The following is an 18,055-nucleotide window of genomic DNA, read 5'->3' as shown; positions in this document are numbered from 1 at the left end:
TATACCCCCATACTTAGAGAGATGGGAAACTGATCTCGGAATTATAATCACCCCTCAGACGAGTCTATCTATACTCCAAGCCACCATGAAATCCTCCATCTCCTCCTCCATTTTGGAAGTCAATTTCAAATTGTTACATAGATGGTACTTTACTCCTCAGAAAATACATAGATTATTCCGCTCACAATCCAATAAATGTTGGAGATGTGGACATATAAACAGTAATGCCGCACATATGTGGTGGTGGTGTACTACCGTTCAAAACTACTGGAGACAAATAATCACCGAAATAGAATCAATATTAAGTATCGAGTTTCCACTAGACCCATTGATATGGCTATTAAATAGACCCCCCCCCCCCCACATTAAATACAAACCCTATCTCTGTTTATTTAAGATCATGACTAATGGGATCAAAACACTGATCGCAAAAAACTGGAAACATAGAGAGGTCCCCTCCTTAGATATGTGGGTCGGAAAGGTTACAGATTTAATTGAATTGGAAGAATATTATTATCTTAAAACCGAACAAATGGAGATCTATGCAGAGATTTCCTGCACGTGGGATGCATATGTACAGACATATAAGAAACAATATATTAAAAAAGAATAAAAAAATAAATATGTGATATGAACACTGTGGGATGTTGGGTTTGGGACAGGACGACCCCCCCCCCTCTTTACCCTTCCCTTATTCCTATACTTCCTCATTCCGGAATATTCACCTCCTTTACTGCTCTATTCTTTTCTTCTTCTTTTCTTATATATATCTTCAACTTTCTAAGAATAAAATATATTACTAAGACCCTTAACTAAGGGCTTCAAAATCGTTTTTCTTTAATTTTTTGCTTTATTAATTAGTTAACAATGATAATAAGAACTGGTTATGTGAACCTGTAAAAATAACAGCTGTTGAAATTAAACAACTGAGGAGCTGCGCCTCCTACTATCTGTATTGTTCTATTTAACTTTCAATGAAGTTGTTTGAAAAAAAAAAAGTATGATCCTGAGCAGTGTTACCAAAGGAACTGGTTACACAGTAAGGATAAGGGATGCTATAGATGTCTGGGGTGCACAACCTGCAACTCCATGATCCAGGGAACGCATTTTTCGACATCCCCACACTAATTAGCCATTCGACATCAAATTCTATTAAAAAAAGGGGAGAAAATGGTGCACAAATCTAGCCCCTGCACATACACTACATCAAATTCTATCTCACGTGCACAACTACTCATGTTTTTTATCTGCTGAATTGCACGTTTGGACAGTTCTATGTGGGCAAAACAAACGACACGATCCGCACTAGGATGGCGAATCATTGACAATCCATCTGGGAGGCTATTAAAAAACAGACGAGTGAACTACCAGTAGCTAATCATTTCATGAAGCATCAACATACAATCAGTGATTTGAGATTTATCCTGATCAACCACGTACCACCCCTAAAAAGATTAGGGGATAGAAACCTATGCCTACTTCAAATCGAAGCCAAAGGGATCTTCAAACGTAGAACTTTACACCCTAATCGCCTAAATCATCAGTTGGATTGGCAATGCTATCTATAAATATCTGTTTGTATCCATTGTATTGTTTCAATAGATAGTTCAATGGTGGGGTTTTGTCTTGTTGACATAGACTTTTACCTTTTCTACTTTGATTGGTCTATGTCTGTTTAGGGAGGGTCAAATTAATTGATATAGATTTTGTACACTATTCACATAGCAACAAGCCATTAGGCTTTTATGTTTTTCCTACCTGGGCTTGTGAGGATCCACCGGAGGACTACTTCAAGGTGGGGGTATACAGTGATTATTCACTATACCACCATATCAGTGAGAGGGGGTAAACAACCAAGCTATATATAACTTTATAGTGCATGTGCACCAATCTACATTAGTTTGTACTGTAAGAAGATAGTGTCTTATATGGACATCTCTATTAGATAGCATATATTCGCCTTTTTTATGATTTTGATTTTGTTCTTTTATTTTTCATACGAATAACAGGGATTGTAGTAGATGAATGGTACAATTTATCCTCTAACATGTGTATGTGTTTATTTATAGACAATGGTTGATGGCAGTCCAGCATCCTACTACATACAAGGAGAACTGTTAAAATGCTCACTCCAGATATTCTTCCATTGACTGATGACCCTGGCCCATATGCACCCTTATAGCAGTCCGATTATATTTAGGTGTAGACTATATTAATGGGTTCACTAGTTGTTGCTTTTTATTCTTACGGCGAGGTGTTGTAAAAGTAGTTTTGACTTTTAATTGTATATGATTAATTGCGATGTTCCCAATTATTATTTATATGTTGAACTAACACTTTGTTTCGCTATACTAGTGTGATCTTAAGCCCAGATAGGCGGATACTTGGTATTATGTCCACTGTGGGTTTGGCCTTACCTCCCATTCGTGGGGACCTAACGTACACCTATTGGGTGATATGTGTGTATTTTCTAACACTCGGCCAGATTACGAGTTTTGCGTTATGAGCGGCTCTGTACTAACTTGCAAGTTATTGTCATCCCTCACCTCCCTATAGCGCTGCTATTACAGGTTTGCAAAAACCTGCTATTAGCAGGCAATATGGCAGCGTTGTGCTCCATGCTGCACACAAATACCAGCGCTGCTTTTAGCTGGTTTTACGTGCTTGTGCACGATTTCCCCATCAAAGGGGAGAGCCGGTTAAAAAAAAAGTCTAACACCTGCAATAAAGGAGTGTAAAGCTCTGTAACGCAGCCCCATTGATTCCTATGGGGAAAGAAAAGTTATGTTTACACCTAACACCCTAACATAAACCCCAAGTCTAAACACCCCTAATATGCCGTCCCCAGCATTGCCGACACCTACATTACACTTATTAAACCCTAATCTGCTGCCCCTGACATCACCGACACCTTCATTACATTTATTAACCGCTAATCTGCTGCCCCCAACATCGCCGCCACCTACATTATAGTTATTAACCCCTAATCTGCCGCCCCCGACAACGCCACCACCTACCTACACTTATTAACCCCTGATCTGCTGCCCCCAATGTCATTGCTACCTACATTACACTTATTAACCCCTAATCTTCCGCCTAAACGTCGCCTCCACTATACTAAAGTTATTAACCCCTAAACCTAATCCTAAGTCTTAGCCTAACCCTAACACCCACTAACTTTAACATAATTAAAATAAAACTAAATAAAAATTATAATTAATACCTAAATAATTCCTATTTAAAACTAAATACTTACTTACCTATAAAATAAAACCTAAGCTAGCTACAATATAACTAATAGTTACATTGTAGCTATCTTAGGTTTTATTTTTATTTTACAGCTAAGTTTGTATTTATTTTAACTAGGTAGACTAGTTAGTAAATAGCTATTAACTATTTACTAACTACCTAGTTAAAATAAATACAAACTTACCTGTAAAATAAAACCTAACCTGTCTTACACTAACACCTAACCTTACACTACAATTAAATAAATTACATTAATTAAATACAAATAAATAGATAACATAAAAAATAATCACTGATTGGAACAGCCAATAGAATGCAAACTCAATCCTATTTTTCTGATTGGATCAGCCAATAGATTTTTTCAACTTTAATTTCGATTAGTTGATAGAATTCTATCAGCCAATCGGAATTCAAGGGACACCTTCATTCTTCAGTAGCTGTCAACAGAAGAGAATGCTCCGCGCCAGATGTCTTGAAGATGGAGCCGCTCCACGTCAGAAGGATGAAGATAGAAGATTCCGTCTGGATTAAGACTTCTGCCCGCCTGGAGGACCACTTCTTGCCGTTTGGATGAAGACTTTTCCCGGCTTTGTTGAGGACTTCTGCCCACTTGGATGAAGACTTCTCCCGGCTTAAAAGAGGATGGATGTCCGGTCTTCAAAAACTGTAAGTGGATCTTCGGGGTTAGTGTTAGGTTTTTTTAAGGGTTTATTGGGTGGGTTTTATTTTTAGCTTAGGCTTTGGGCTGAAAAAGAGCTAAATGCCCATCCAAATGCCCTTTTCAGGGCAACGGGGAGCTTAGGTATTTTACATAGGATTTTATTTGTGGGGTTTGGTTGTGTGGGTGGTGGGTTTTACTGTTGGCAGGTTGTTTGTATTTTTTTTACAGGTAAAAGAGCTGATTTCTTTGGGGCAATGCCCACAAAAAAAGGCCCTTTTAAGGGCTATTGGCAGTTTAGTTTAGGCTAGGGTTTTTTTATTTTGGGGGGCTTTTTTATGTTGATAGGAATATGTTGAAGGAAGTAGAAATTGATGATAAATGTACCCTCGTTTCTATTGATGTTTCATCACTTTAATCTTGCATCCCCCATAACCAAGGGCTATTTGCATTGTATCAAATGTTAAAAATGCTTACAAATTATGATACAGAATATATTGAGTTTTTAATAGAGACCACAGGATACATTTTGACTCACAATTATTTTCTATTTATGGGTCAATATTATCTACAGAAATGTGGCACAGCAATGGGGGCGAAATTTGCCCCCTCATATGCCAATCTTTACTTGAGTTTTTTTGAATTAATGAAAATATATACAGATAAAAACCCTTTTAAAACATACATAAAGGCCTATTTTAGATATATAGACAATCTTTTAATTGTCTGGAGGGGCACTACTAAACAACTATATGACTTTATGGAATACATAAATAACAATTATATGAATCTCAAATTTACACACAGTAACCCCAGTCTAGAGTTGGCTTTTTTGGATGTATTACTTAAAGTATCTATGAATAAAATAGAGACAGAAACATATCGTAAACCAACGGCAAGTAATACTATCCTAAGAGCCAACTCTCATCATCCAGAACCCCTAAAAAGAGGAATACCTAAGGGCCAATATATGCGTTTATGTAGAAATTGTACCAACACATCCCAGTACTTGAAACAAGCTGGTGAACTTACACTGAGATTACTAGCTAGAGGTTATAAAAATGATTTACTTATTAACACATCACAAGAAGTCCTACATATGGATAGGGATGAATTATTGAAAGATAAACCAAAAATAACCAACTTTTCTCGATCCTCAGTAGTCTTTTCAATGCCATACAGTAGACAGTACCAACAAATATGTTCAATCATTAGAAAGAACTTGGCAATACTTGAAAAAGATAAACTCCTTGATGTGGATATACTGTGCAATGTTAAATTTGTCTCAAGAAAAGCAATAACCATGGGAAACAGTCTAAAGAGGCACTTTGAGAAAAAGCTGAGCATACACATAGAACCTGGCTTGAACCGAGACTAGGTTTCTTTAAATGTGGTACAAATCCCTGTATGTCATGTGAGTATACAGAAGTTGAGGCTACTTTCTCCTCCAGCCACACTGGAGAAACATTTAATATAAAACACAATTTAACATGTAAATCTACTTTTGTAGTTTATTTAATAACATGTAAACTTTGTAAAAAAACAGAATACAGGCTGCACCTCCCGCATGCTCAAGGGTAGAATAAGGAAACATCTCTTATATTTCCTGGAAAAGAAACCAAAAACACCAGTTGCCAAACATTTTAGATCACATTTCAACAATCCACTAATTAATCCATTAATTACAGGAGGCAATAGACATAACAAACTCAATAAATGTGAGATCTATTGGATATTCACTTTCCAATCTGGAACCCCTATGGGCATAAATGAGAAAGCATTTTTTAGTAAGGCATCTTTTTGTTAGAAAGGTAGGAATGGCAATATATTAATCTATTATAGTTAGTATGGGGACATGATATCAGTCATTTATGTATATTTTTTCATTATATAATAATTTAATATTAATATTTTTTTAGTAGTTCACTATCATATATCACAATTATTCAGTCGGTGACTGACTACACTATCAAGAATCATATTATATGCCCAACTATCACTGCACAAGTTACATTTATACACACTGCATCACCTTATCTAATATTTATTTAATTCTTTTTTATTTATTTTCACATAAATCGTTCACATCACAGACATGTATAAACCTCATGATAGCATAGGGAGTTGTGGTCTATCACTTTGTCTAGTAATTTCTTTTTGATTTACCACTGATTAAATATATATGCATGTTTACATTATACCTATACTGATTTCATTATTAGTTACCATCCTTACTAAATCATTTTAGATAACATAATTTTCTAATATCTGCCACCCTGTGTAACGAACAGATTCACTTGTAAATTCTAAAGTTTTTTTGTGTTTTACTTAGTTTTTGTATAGTAGCTCTGTAATGGAATGATCTTTACACTATATCTATCCTGTGTACTTTGTATCTACTTTAAGTACTTAAGTATTTTATATTTTATATAGATATTGTCTCTATAAACGTTACACTATATCGTTATATTACTACTTACAATAGCCATAAGATATCAATTTATTTCATTGATATCTATGTTTGCATGGTGTTTTTTCTTGTTTTTATATATAGTATAAGTACTTAATCTTTTTATATACTGTTCTCGTGTAATTAATCGACACTGTCAGAATGTGTCAACACACAATTTTTAAATTAAGCCTCTGTCGCTTTTCAAAATTGACTGCTATGAGTGGCTAAATTAAGTAGACACATCTGATTGGGCAAAAATTGCTTTTAACACCTGAACAGTTAACCCATTACTATCCCTGGCGAAGTGCTGTAATGGCACGAAACATGTTGGATGTAAAACCACTATACTGTTAGTTTGACACTCTGGCTGTGGTATCGTTACTTTTTGACTTAGTTACAGTCAAGTTTTACTTTTGATGCAATAAAGATACTTTTTATTCAAATTCATCTCGGTCCATTCACTGCTGGATTTTCCTCACTTCGGTGAACTTTTGTTTATATGCTATTTTTTCCTAGTGGTTTCCATTGGGCTGTATCCGCTACCAGCAGCCAGTAAAAACACGCTCTCCTAACAAATTTTTTTGTTCATTTATCCACGAGACTTCACCTGTGCAACCGCTTTACATTTGCCATGTCTGAGAAATATCAGCATTAAGGACACAAGTGAAAGTCAGAACACGCAGAGGGATAAAACAGCTCTTGCATAGGAAAGGACTTCTAGCTACACATTTGGTTTGATAAATCATATACTGATGCGGACAAAGGTGTTTACTTAAAGGGACAGTCTACACCAGAATTTTTATTGTTTTAAAAGAAAGATAATCCCTTTATTACCCATTCCCAAGTTTTGCATAACCAACACAGTTATAATAATATACTTTTAACCTCTGTGATTATCTTGTATCTAAGCCTCTGCAAACTGCCCCTTTATTTCAGTTCTTTTGACAGACTTGCAGTTTAGCCAATCAGTGCCTGCTCCCAGATAACTTCACGTGTACGAGCACAGTGTTATCTATATGAAATATGTGAACTAACACCCTCTAGTGGTGAAAAACTGTTAAAATGCATTCTAAAAAAAGGTGGACTTCAAGGTCTAAGAAATTAGCATATGAACCTCCTAGGTTAGGCTTTCAACTTAGTATACCAAGAGAACAAAACAAAATTGGTGATAAAAAATAATTGGAAAATTGTTTAAAATTACATGCCCTATCTGAATCATGAAAGTTTATTTTGGCCTAGACTGTCCCTTTAAAAATGACAGCTACAGGCTTTATTGCAACACTTATTTTACACATATTATAATTAACCTGTTAGCTATGGACTATAGAGTTTAATACCTAAGAGCAACAAGAAAATACCACCTCTTTCCCTAGGCTTCGCAAACAGCACTGCTAAATAAGCTTATAAGTGATAATATTCAGACTTTTCCTAAGTTGTAATTAGTTTTATTGCAATGTGGGGGGTTTTCGGATTAGGGGTTATTAATTTTAATTTTAACTTGCAATTTTTTGGGGATGGCGGAAATATAGGTAAAGAAGTGTTAGGTTTATAATTGGCAGGTGGCTCAGTCTACACATTATTTATACAGTCACAATGCATAGTGACTGTATAAATAATGTAGACACTGATACTTCTATAATAAGCATTTGTAATATATATATATATATATATATATATATATATATATATATATAATGTACATACTGACAATTTAATAATTTAGCATTTAGTCGTATGTATTGAAAGGAAGTGTATGTATAAGTTTAAGTTTGTACATGATTTTTATTAATGCTTATTTTTTCATTGTCAGTGTCTACATTATTGATACATGGCTAGATTTGGAGTTTTGTCGGTAACGACCCGAAAAACTAACGCCGGCTTTTTTCTGGCCGCACCATAAAAATAACTCTGGTATTGAGAGTCCACATAAAGGCTGCGTTAGGCTCCAAAAAAGGAGCGTAGAGCATTTTTAACGCAGCTTCAACTCTCGATACCAGAGTTGCTTATGCAAGCGGCCAGCCTCAAAAACATGCTCGTGCACGATTCTCCCATAGGAAACAATGGGGCTGTTTGAGCTGAAAAAAAACCTAACACCTGCAAAAAAGCCGCGTTCAGCTCCTAACGCAGCCCCATTGTTTGCTATGCGGTAACCCTTCCTACGTCTGCACCTAACACTCTAACATGTACCCCGAGTCTAAACACCCCTAACCTTACACTTATTAACCCCTAATCTGCCGCCCCCGCTATCGCTCACCCCTGTATATTATTATTAACCCCTAATCTGCCGCTCCGTAAACTTACATTATCCCTATGTACCCCTAATCTGCTGCCCTAACATCGCCGACCCCTATATTATATTTATTAACCCCTAATCTGCCCCCCACAACGTCGCCTCCACCTGCCTACACTTATTAACCCCTAATCTGCCGACCGGAGCTCACCGCTATTCTAATAAATGTATTAACCCCTAAAGCTAAGTCTAACCCTAACACTAACACCCCCCTAAGTTAAATATAATTTACATCTAACAAAATTAATTAACTCTTATTAAATAAATTATTCCTATTTAAAGATAAATACTTACCTGTAAAATAAATCCTAATATAGCTACAATATAAATTATAATTATATTATAGCTATTTTAGGATTTATATTTATTTTACAGGTAACTTTGTATTTATTTTAACCAGGTACAATAGCTATTAAATAGTTAAGAACTATTTAATAGCTAAAATAGTTAAAATAATTACAAATTTACCTGTAAAATAAATCCTAACCTAAGTTACAATTAAACCTAACACTACACTATCAATAAATTAATTAAATAAACTACCTACAATTACCTACAATTAATCTAACACTACACTATCAATAAATTAATTAAATAAACTACCTACAATTACCTACAATTAACCTAACACTACACTATCAATAAATTAATTAAATACAATTCCTACAAATAAATACAATTAAATAAACTAGCTAAAGTACAAAAAATAAAAAAGAACTAAGTTACAAAAAATAAAAAAATATTTACAAACATAAGAAAAATATTACAACAATTTTAAACTAATTACACCTTCTCTAAGCCCCCTAATAAAACAACAAAGCCCCCCAAAATAAAAAATGCCCTACCCTATTCTAAATTACTCAAGTTAAAAGCTTTTACCTTACCAGCCCTGAACAGGGCCCTTTGCGGGGCATGCCCCAAGAAGTTCAGCTCTTTTGCCTGTAAAAAAAAACATACAATACCCCCCCCAACATTACAACCCACCACCCACATACCCCTAATCTAACCCAAACCCCCCTTAAATAAACCTAACACTAAGCCCCTGAAGATCATCCTACCTTGTCTTCAACTCACCAGGTATCACCGATACGTCCTGGCTCCAAAATCTTCATCCAACCCAAGCGGGGGTTGGCGATCCATCATCCGGTGGCTGAAGAGGTCCAGAAGAGGCTCCAAAGTCTTCATCCTATCCGGGAAGAAGAGGCGATCCGGACCGGCAACCATCTTGATCCAAGCGGCATCTTCTATCTTCATCCGATGACGACCGGCTCCATCCTGAAGACCTCCACCGCGGACCCATCTTCTTCCGGCGAAGTCCAACTGAAGAATGACGGTTCCTTTAAGGGACGTCATCCAAGATGGCGTCCCTCGAATTCCGATTGGCTGATAGGATTCTATCAGCCAATCGGAATTAAGGTAGGAATATTCTGATCGGCTGATGGAATCAGCCAATCAGAATCAAGTTCAAATACGATTGGCTGATCCAATCAGCCAATCAGATTGTGCTCGCATTCTATTGGCTGTTCCGATCAGCAAATAGAATGCGAGCTCAATCTGATTGGACGTCGCCGGAAGAAGATGGGTCCGCGGTGGAGGTCTTCAGGATGGAGCCGGTCATCATCGGATGAAGATAGAAGATGCCGCTTGGATCAAGATGGTTGCCGGTCCGGATCGCCTCTTCTTCCCGGATAGGATGAAGACTTTGGAGCCTCTTCTGGACCTCTTCAGCCACCGGATGATGGATCGCCAACCCGCGCTTGGGTTGGATGAAGATTTTGGAGCCAGGACGGATCGGTGGTACTTGGTGAGGTGAAGACAAGGTAGGATGATCTTCAGGGGCTTAGTGTTAGGTTTATTTAAGGGGGGTTTGGGTTAGATTAGGGGTATGTGGGTGGTGGGTTGTAATGTTGGGGGGGGGAATTGTATGTTTTTTTTTACAGGCAAAAGAGCTGAACTTCTTGGGGCATGCCCCGCAAAGGGCCCTGTTCAGGGCTGGTAAGGTAAAAGAGCTTTTAACTTGAGTAATTTAGAATAGGGTAGGGCATTTTTTTTATTTTGGGGGCTTTGTTGTTTTATTAGGGGGCTTAGAGTAGGTGTAATTAGTTTAAAATTGTTGTAATATTTTTCTTATGTTTGTAAATATTTTTTTATTTTTTGTAACTTAGTTCTTTTTTATTTTTTGTACTTTAGCTAGTTTATTTAATTGTATTTATTTGTAGGAATTGTATTTAATTAATTTATTGATAGTGTAGTGTTAGGTTAATTGTAGGTAATTGTAGGTAGTTTATTTAATTAATTTATTGATAGTGTAGTGTTAGGTTTAATTGTAACTTAGGTTAGGATTTATTTTACAGGTAAATTCGTAATTATTTTAACTATTTTAGCTATTAAATAGTTCTTAACTATTTAATAGCTATTGTACCTGGTTAAAATAAATACAAAGTTACCTGTAAAATAAATATAAATCCTAAAATAGCTATAATATAATTATAATTTATATTGTAGCTATATTAGGATTTATTTTACAGGTAAGTATTTATCTTTAAATAGGAATAATTTATTTAATAAGAGTTAATTAATTTTGTATGTAAATTATATTTAACTTAGGGGGGTGTTAGTGTTAGGGTTAGACTTAGCTTTAGGGGTTAATACATTTATTAGAATAGCGGTGAGCTCCAGTCGGCAGATTAGGGGTTAATAAGTGTAGGCAGGTGGAGGCGACGTTGTGGGGGGCAGATTAGGGGTTAATAAATATAATATAGGGGTCGGCGGTGTTAGGGGCAGCAGATTAGGGGTACATAAGGATAACGTAGGTGGCGGCGCTTTGCGGTCGGCAGATTAGGGGTTAATAAGTGTAGGTAGGTGGAGGCGACGTTGTGGGGGGCAGGTTAGGGGTTAATAAATATAATACAGGGGTCGGCGGTGTTAGGGGCAGCAGATTAGGGGTACATAAGGATAACATAGGTGGCGGTCGGCAGATTAGGGGTTAAAAAAAAATATTCGAGTGTCGGCGATGTGGGGGGACCTCAGTTTAGGGGTGCCTAGGTAGTTTATGGGTGTTAGTGTACTTTAGAGCACAGTAGTTAAGAGCTTTATAAACCGGCGTTAGCCCAGAAAGCTCTTAACTACTGACTTTTTTCCTGCGGCTGGAGTTTTGTCGTAAGATGTCTAACGCTCACTTCAGAAACGACTCTAAATACCGGAGTTAGAAATATCCCATTGAAAAGATAGGATACGCAATTTACGTAAGGGGATCTGCGGTATGGAAAAGTCGCGGATGAAAAGTGAGCGTTAGACCCTATTTTGAGTGACTCCAAATACAGGCGGTAGCCTAAAACCAACGTTAGGAGCCTCTAACGCTGGTTTTCACGGCTAACGCCAAACTCCAAATCTAGGTCACAGTAACTATGCATTGTTACAGTATAAATTATGTGTAGGCGAGTTACGGAAATTGCTGATCGCAACTTCCAAAAATATTTTACGGGCATAGGAATTAACATATATATATCAGTGTCAATCAAACACTGCATGTTTGTGGAAAACCACGCCTCTCGTTTGCGGCAAACCGCGTGTGTCGCTCGCAACTAACCACGCCCCTTCCTCGCGCCGGTTATTCAATTTAAATAATAAGTTAAAACATTATCTGATACAGTTAGGAAAAGCAGTCTGTGAGGAGAGTTGTTGTAGAGAGAGATCAGTTAGTTTAATAGCGGAACATATTTAAATTTTTTAGCATTATTAGCTATTCTATACAAAAGCTTTTATAAAAGCTAAAGATAAGCCTGTTGTTTTTTATTTTTAACAGATTTTTTCAAAGCTTAAGTTTTGTAAAAAAAAAAAAGAAAAGAAAAACAATTGGACATATTTTACCTCATAAGCTTTATAGAAAGCTAAATAACAGATGCTAAATATAATTATAAAGCTTTTTTAAAAGCTAAAGTAATTAAAAAAAAAAGTCTGTTTCTACATAAGTAGCTCATTTGGATACAAAATTTTATAATAATGTATATAAATATATTAATATAAAGTATACTCTTTATTTAAAAGGTATACTATATAAAAAAAAATGGGTTAAAGTTTGAATGTTAAAAAGAAAGTTGAAAATGTAACTATAGTTTAGAATAATATAAGAAAGATATTGAAAGTAGGGGTTTGCAACATCTGTAGATTATTTAGGAAATCAGTTTCTAAAAAAAAAGGTGTTAACACCAGTAGATTACTATATATATATATATATATATATATATATATATATATATATATATATATATATATATATATATATATACATATACATATATATATATATATATATATATATATATAAGCAGCATTGCTAAATAAAGTGTTGCAATATCTGTAACATTATAAACTTTATAGCAACATTATATTTAATATATTTTGCATATATTTAGGACAATAGTCCATCCCGATAAGGTTGTCACTATACCTGTTGGATATATATGTACAGTGAGTGCAGAATTATTAGGCAAATGAGTATTTTGACCACATCATCCTCTTTATGCATGTTGTCTTACTCCAAGCTGTATAGGCTCGAAAGCCTACTACCAATTAAGCATATTAGGTGATGTGCATCTCTGTAATGAGAAGGGGTGTGGTCTAATGACATCAACACCCTATATCAGGTGTGCATAATTATTAGGCAACTTCCTTTCCTTTGGCAAAATGGGTCAAAAGAAGGACTTGACAGGCTCAGAAAAGTCAAAAATAGTGAGATATCTTGCAGAGGGATGCAGCACTCTTAAAATTGAAAAGCTTCTGAAGCGTGATCATCGAACAATCAAGCGTTTCATTCAAAATAGTCAACAGGGTCGCAAGAAGCGTGTGGAAAAACCAAGGCGCAAAATAACTGCCCATGAACTGAGAAAAGTCAAGCGTGCAGCTGCCAAGATGCCACTTGCCACCAGTTTGGCCATATTTCAGAGCTGCAACATCACTGGAGTGCCCAAAAGCACAAGGTGTGCAATACTCAGAGACATGGCCAAGGTAAGAAAGGCTGAAAGACGACCACCACTGAACAAGACACACAAGCTGAAACGTCAAGACTGGGCCAAGAAATATCTCAAGACTGATTTTTCTAAGGTTTTATGGACTGATGAAATGAGAGTGAGTCTTGATGGGCCAGATGGATGGGCACGTGGCTGGATTTTTAAAGGGCAGAGAGCTCTAGTCCGACTCAGACGCCAGCAAGGTGGAGGTGGAGTACTGGTTTGGGCTGGTATCATCAAAGATGAGCTTGTGGGGCCTTTTCGGGTTGAGGATGGAGTCAAGCTCAATTCCCAGTCCTACTGCCAGTTTCTGGAAGACACATTCTTCAAGCAGTGGTACAGGAAGAAGTCTGCATCCTTCAAGAAAAACATGATTCTAATGCAGGACAATGCTCCATCACACGCGTCCAATTACTCCACAGCGTGGCTGGCAAGAAAGGGTATTGTCATGAACCAAGCCTCCAGACGAAAAAGAAAAAGAAAAGGTCTGGGAGGCATTCTGCTAAGAAGGGCTGTGTGGGGATTTGAACCTGTGACTCTGTGGTTGCTATTTCTGTTTGCTTACATGTTGAGCCACAGCCAGTTCTAGCAATAGCATGGATCTTAAATGATCTGATAAATAACTATTTGCCTTACTTGTTATTACACCTGTGCAACACACAGGTGTTCTCAATTCTGGAATTAATCAGAACCAACCCTGTGCAAAACCTCCCTATTTAAGGATGGCTTTTAGTCTGCATTTTGGTCTTCACATTGGATCTGTTTTGTCAAGTCAGAACCTGTTTCCTGTACTTCTTTGGAGAAAGATTTCCTTTGCACCTGTTTACAAGGTATTACCAGGAGAAAGCCTTTACCTTTAAACCTGTTACCAATCTTCAAGTTTGTTTCCTGCTTTATGCAAATTCCTGCACTCAGCTATTGCCAGGAGAAAGACTTCACCTTTGCACCTGTTTACAAGGTATTACCAGGAGAAAGCCTTTACCTTTAAACCTGTTACCAATCTTCAAGTTTGTTTCCTGCTTTATGCAAATTCCTGCACTCAGCTATTGCCAGGAGAAAGACTTCACCTTTGCACCTGTTTACAAGGTATTACCAGGAGAAAGCCTTTACCTTTAAACCTGTTACCAATCTACAAGTTTGTTTCCTGCTTTATGCAATTCCTGCACTTGGCCATTGCCAGGAGAAAGATTTCCTTTGCACCTGTTTACAAGGTATTACCAGGGCAAAGCCTTTACCTTTAAACCTGTTACCAGTTTGCAAGTTTGTTTCCTGCCTTCAGCAATTACAAGGAGAGAGACTTTACCTTTAAACCTGTTACCAGTTTGCAAGTTGTTTCCTGCATTGTGCAATTCCTGCACTCAGCAATTACAAGGAGAGAGACTTTACCTTTAAACCTGTTACCAGTTTGCAAGTTTGTATCCTGCCTTGTGCAAATCCTGCACTCAGCAATTAGTAGGAGAAAGACTTTCCTTTCTGAATCTGCATCTCTGCTTACTTTGTTTGTTTATTTTCACTCCTGCTGTATGTGGTCTTAACATACCTGAGTAGCATATTTAAATATTCTGCAAGTATTTGCTTAAACAAAGTATTCTGTTGTTTAAATAAATTTGTTTTCATTTTCAATCAGTATGGCTTCTACTAATCTTCCTTTAAAGCAACTGTTCCAGACAATGAGGCTCTCACATGATATCCTGAGACATAACATGACAGAATGTGAAGACCTTAAAAGAGAGCCCTCTGGGATTATTGCTGTATTGGAATCAGTGTTAAAGTTTATTAAGGACATACTGATTAACTTCATGGAGCTGGTGGAAATGTTATCTCTCCCAACCAAAACCTTGTCTGAAGTTACCTCCCAAACAAGGAAAGGTTTTAAAGAACCCTTAACAGAAGAGGAAAAGACTCGGCGAAGACAGCTTAACCTCTGTTTCTATTGTGGGGGAACTGGTCACCGCATCACAGGGTGTCCAGTAAGACCCCCTAGAGGATCAAGTCGAGATACAGCCAAGTTTAAAATGGACTCTGATGTTAAGGGAACAAATTATTCTTCCACTAGCAAACTTATAGATACCCCTGGAGAGGATCCAGCTACTGAGAATACATCTATTCTACAAGCAACCGTTTCTAACACGCTTCAAGAAATGGTACCTGATTTGAAACAGATGGTTGTTGGCAGTACAACTTCAACAACATCCACTACCCATGCCACTGCCTCTGTTTCTGCATCTACCACATTGGGGAACTCTGCAAAAACACCTCCTGGAAATCCTGCACATTACCTTGTTTCTGCCTTGGTTGGAGATCCATCTAACAAAAGTCACTCATCAGACATAAAAGTGACAAATCTTCCAGCTGAATCAGACCCTGACAAATCTAAAGTTCCACACCTCCCTGCACCACCTTCACCCAGCTACTCATTGACTGAGAAAGAATTGAATGAGATGGTTGAATTGGATATAAATGACACAGAAAATGAATTCCTGGACTCTGAAGGAGAGGTCATACCTTACCCGGAGGTACTCTACCCATCAGGCAGATATGACCCAGATAACAAATTCCTTGACTCTGAAGGAGAGGTCTTTTCCTACCCGGAGGTACCCTGCCCATCAGCCAGTCCATTGCAAGCTGCTGGGTATAATCAGGAACCTCTAAATCAAAACTGTCTTGGTTTTTCAGCTCTTGTTATGCCTACAGGGATATCTTCTAAGGGTCCCCAATCTCAGGCAGCTGTTCCAAGCAAAGAATCCATTCCATCTGATTGTATTAGGGCTTCAAATGGAACACTTGTTCGTAAATCCCACCTTCAGATGTTTGAACAGGCTTTGAGCGCCCAGAGTGCGCTCTTTGGAGGGGGCATCTGTCATGAACCAAGCCTCCAGACGAAAAAGAAAAAGAAAAGGTCTGGGAGGCATTCTGCTAAGAAGGGCTGTGTGGGGATTTGAACCTGTGACTCTGTGGTTGCTATTTCTGTTTGCTTACATGTTGAGCCACAGCCAGTTCTAGCAATAGCATGGATCTTAAATGATCTGATAAATAACTATTTGCCTTACTTGTTATTACACCTGTGCAACACACAGGTGTTCTCAATTCTGGAATTAATCAGAACCAACCCTGTGCAAAACCTCCCTATTTAAGGATGGCTTTTAGTCTGCATTTTGGTCTTCACATTGGATCTGTTTTGTCAAGTCAGAACCTGTTTCCTGTACTTCTTTGGAGAAAGATTTCCTTTGCACCTGTTTACAAGGTATTACCAGGAGAAAGCCTTTACCTTTAAACCTGTTACCAATCTTCAAGTTTGTTTCCTGCTTTATGCAAATTCCTGCACTCAGCTATTGCCAGGAGAAAGACTTCACCTTTGCACCTGTTTACAAGGTATTACCAGGAGAAAGCCTTTACCTTTAAACCTGTTACCAATCTTCAAGTTTGTTTCCTGCTTTATGCAAATTCCTGCACTCAGCTATTGCCAGGAGAAAGACTTCACCTTTGCACCTGTTTACAAGGTATTACCAGGAGAAAGCCTTTACCTTTAAACCTGTTACCAATCTACAAGTTTGTTTCCTGCTTTATGCAATTCCTGCACTTGGCCATTGCCAGGAGAAAGATTTCCTTTGCACCTGTTTACAAGGTATTACCAGGGCAAAGCCTTTACCTTTAAACCTGTTACCAGTTTGCAAGTTTGTTTCCTGCCTTCAGCAATTACAAGGAGAGAGACTTTACCTTTAAACCTGTTACCAGTTTGCAAGTTGTTTCCTGCATTGTGCAATTCCTGCACTCAGCAATTACAAGGAGAGAGACTTTACCTTTAAACCTGTTACCAGTTTGCAAGTTTGTATCCTGCCTTGTGCAAATCCTGCACTCAGCAATTAGTAGGAGAAAGACTTTCCTTTCTGAATCTGCATCTCTGCTTACTTTGTTTGTTTATTTTCACTCCTGCTGTATGTGGTCTTAACATACCTGAGTAGCATATTTAAATATTCTGCAAGTATTTGCTTAAACAAAGTATTCTGTTGTTTAAATAAATTTGTTTTCATTTTCAATCAGTATGGCTTCTACTAATCTTCCTTTAAAGCAACTGTTCCAGACAATGAGGCTCTCACATGATATCCTGAGACATAACATGACAGGTATAAAAGAAGAAAATCTAATGACATGGCCTCCTTGTTCACCTGATCTGAACCCCATTGAGAACCTGTGGTCCATCATCAAATGTGAGATTTACAAGGAGGGAAAAAAGTACACCTCTCTGAACAGTGTCTGGGAGGCTGTGGTTGCTGCTGCACGCAATGTTGATGGTGAACAGATCAAAACACTGACAGAATCCATGGATGGCAGGCTTTTGAGTGTCCTTGCAAAGAAAGGTGGCTATATTGGTCACTGATTTTTTTTGTTTTGTTTTT

At 37.3% G+C, this 18,055-nt stretch overlaps 1 protein-coding gene across 1 annotated transcript in view; it reads right to left on the bottom strand.

Annotated features, from left to right (window-relative positions):
* LRFN5 (leucine rich repeat and fibronectin type III domain containing 5) overlaps positions 1–18,055 on the bottom strand; it is an 81,729-nt gene that overhangs the window by 23,570 nt on the left and 40,104 nt on the right. The gene's annotated exons all lie outside the window — the stretch shown is intronic.

Source organism: Bombina bombina, chromosome 1 (genome assembly GCF_027579735.1).
Source record: "Bombina bombina isolate aBomBom1 chromosome 1, aBomBom1.pri, whole genome shotgun sequence".
In the NCBI taxonomy this organism is placed as follows: domain Eukaryota; kingdom Metazoa; phylum Chordata; class Amphibia; order Anura; family Bombinatoridae; genus Bombina; species Bombina bombina.
The sequence above is the reverse complement of the archived record's forward strand: the minus strand, read 5'-3'. Positions and strand labels throughout refer to the sequence as shown.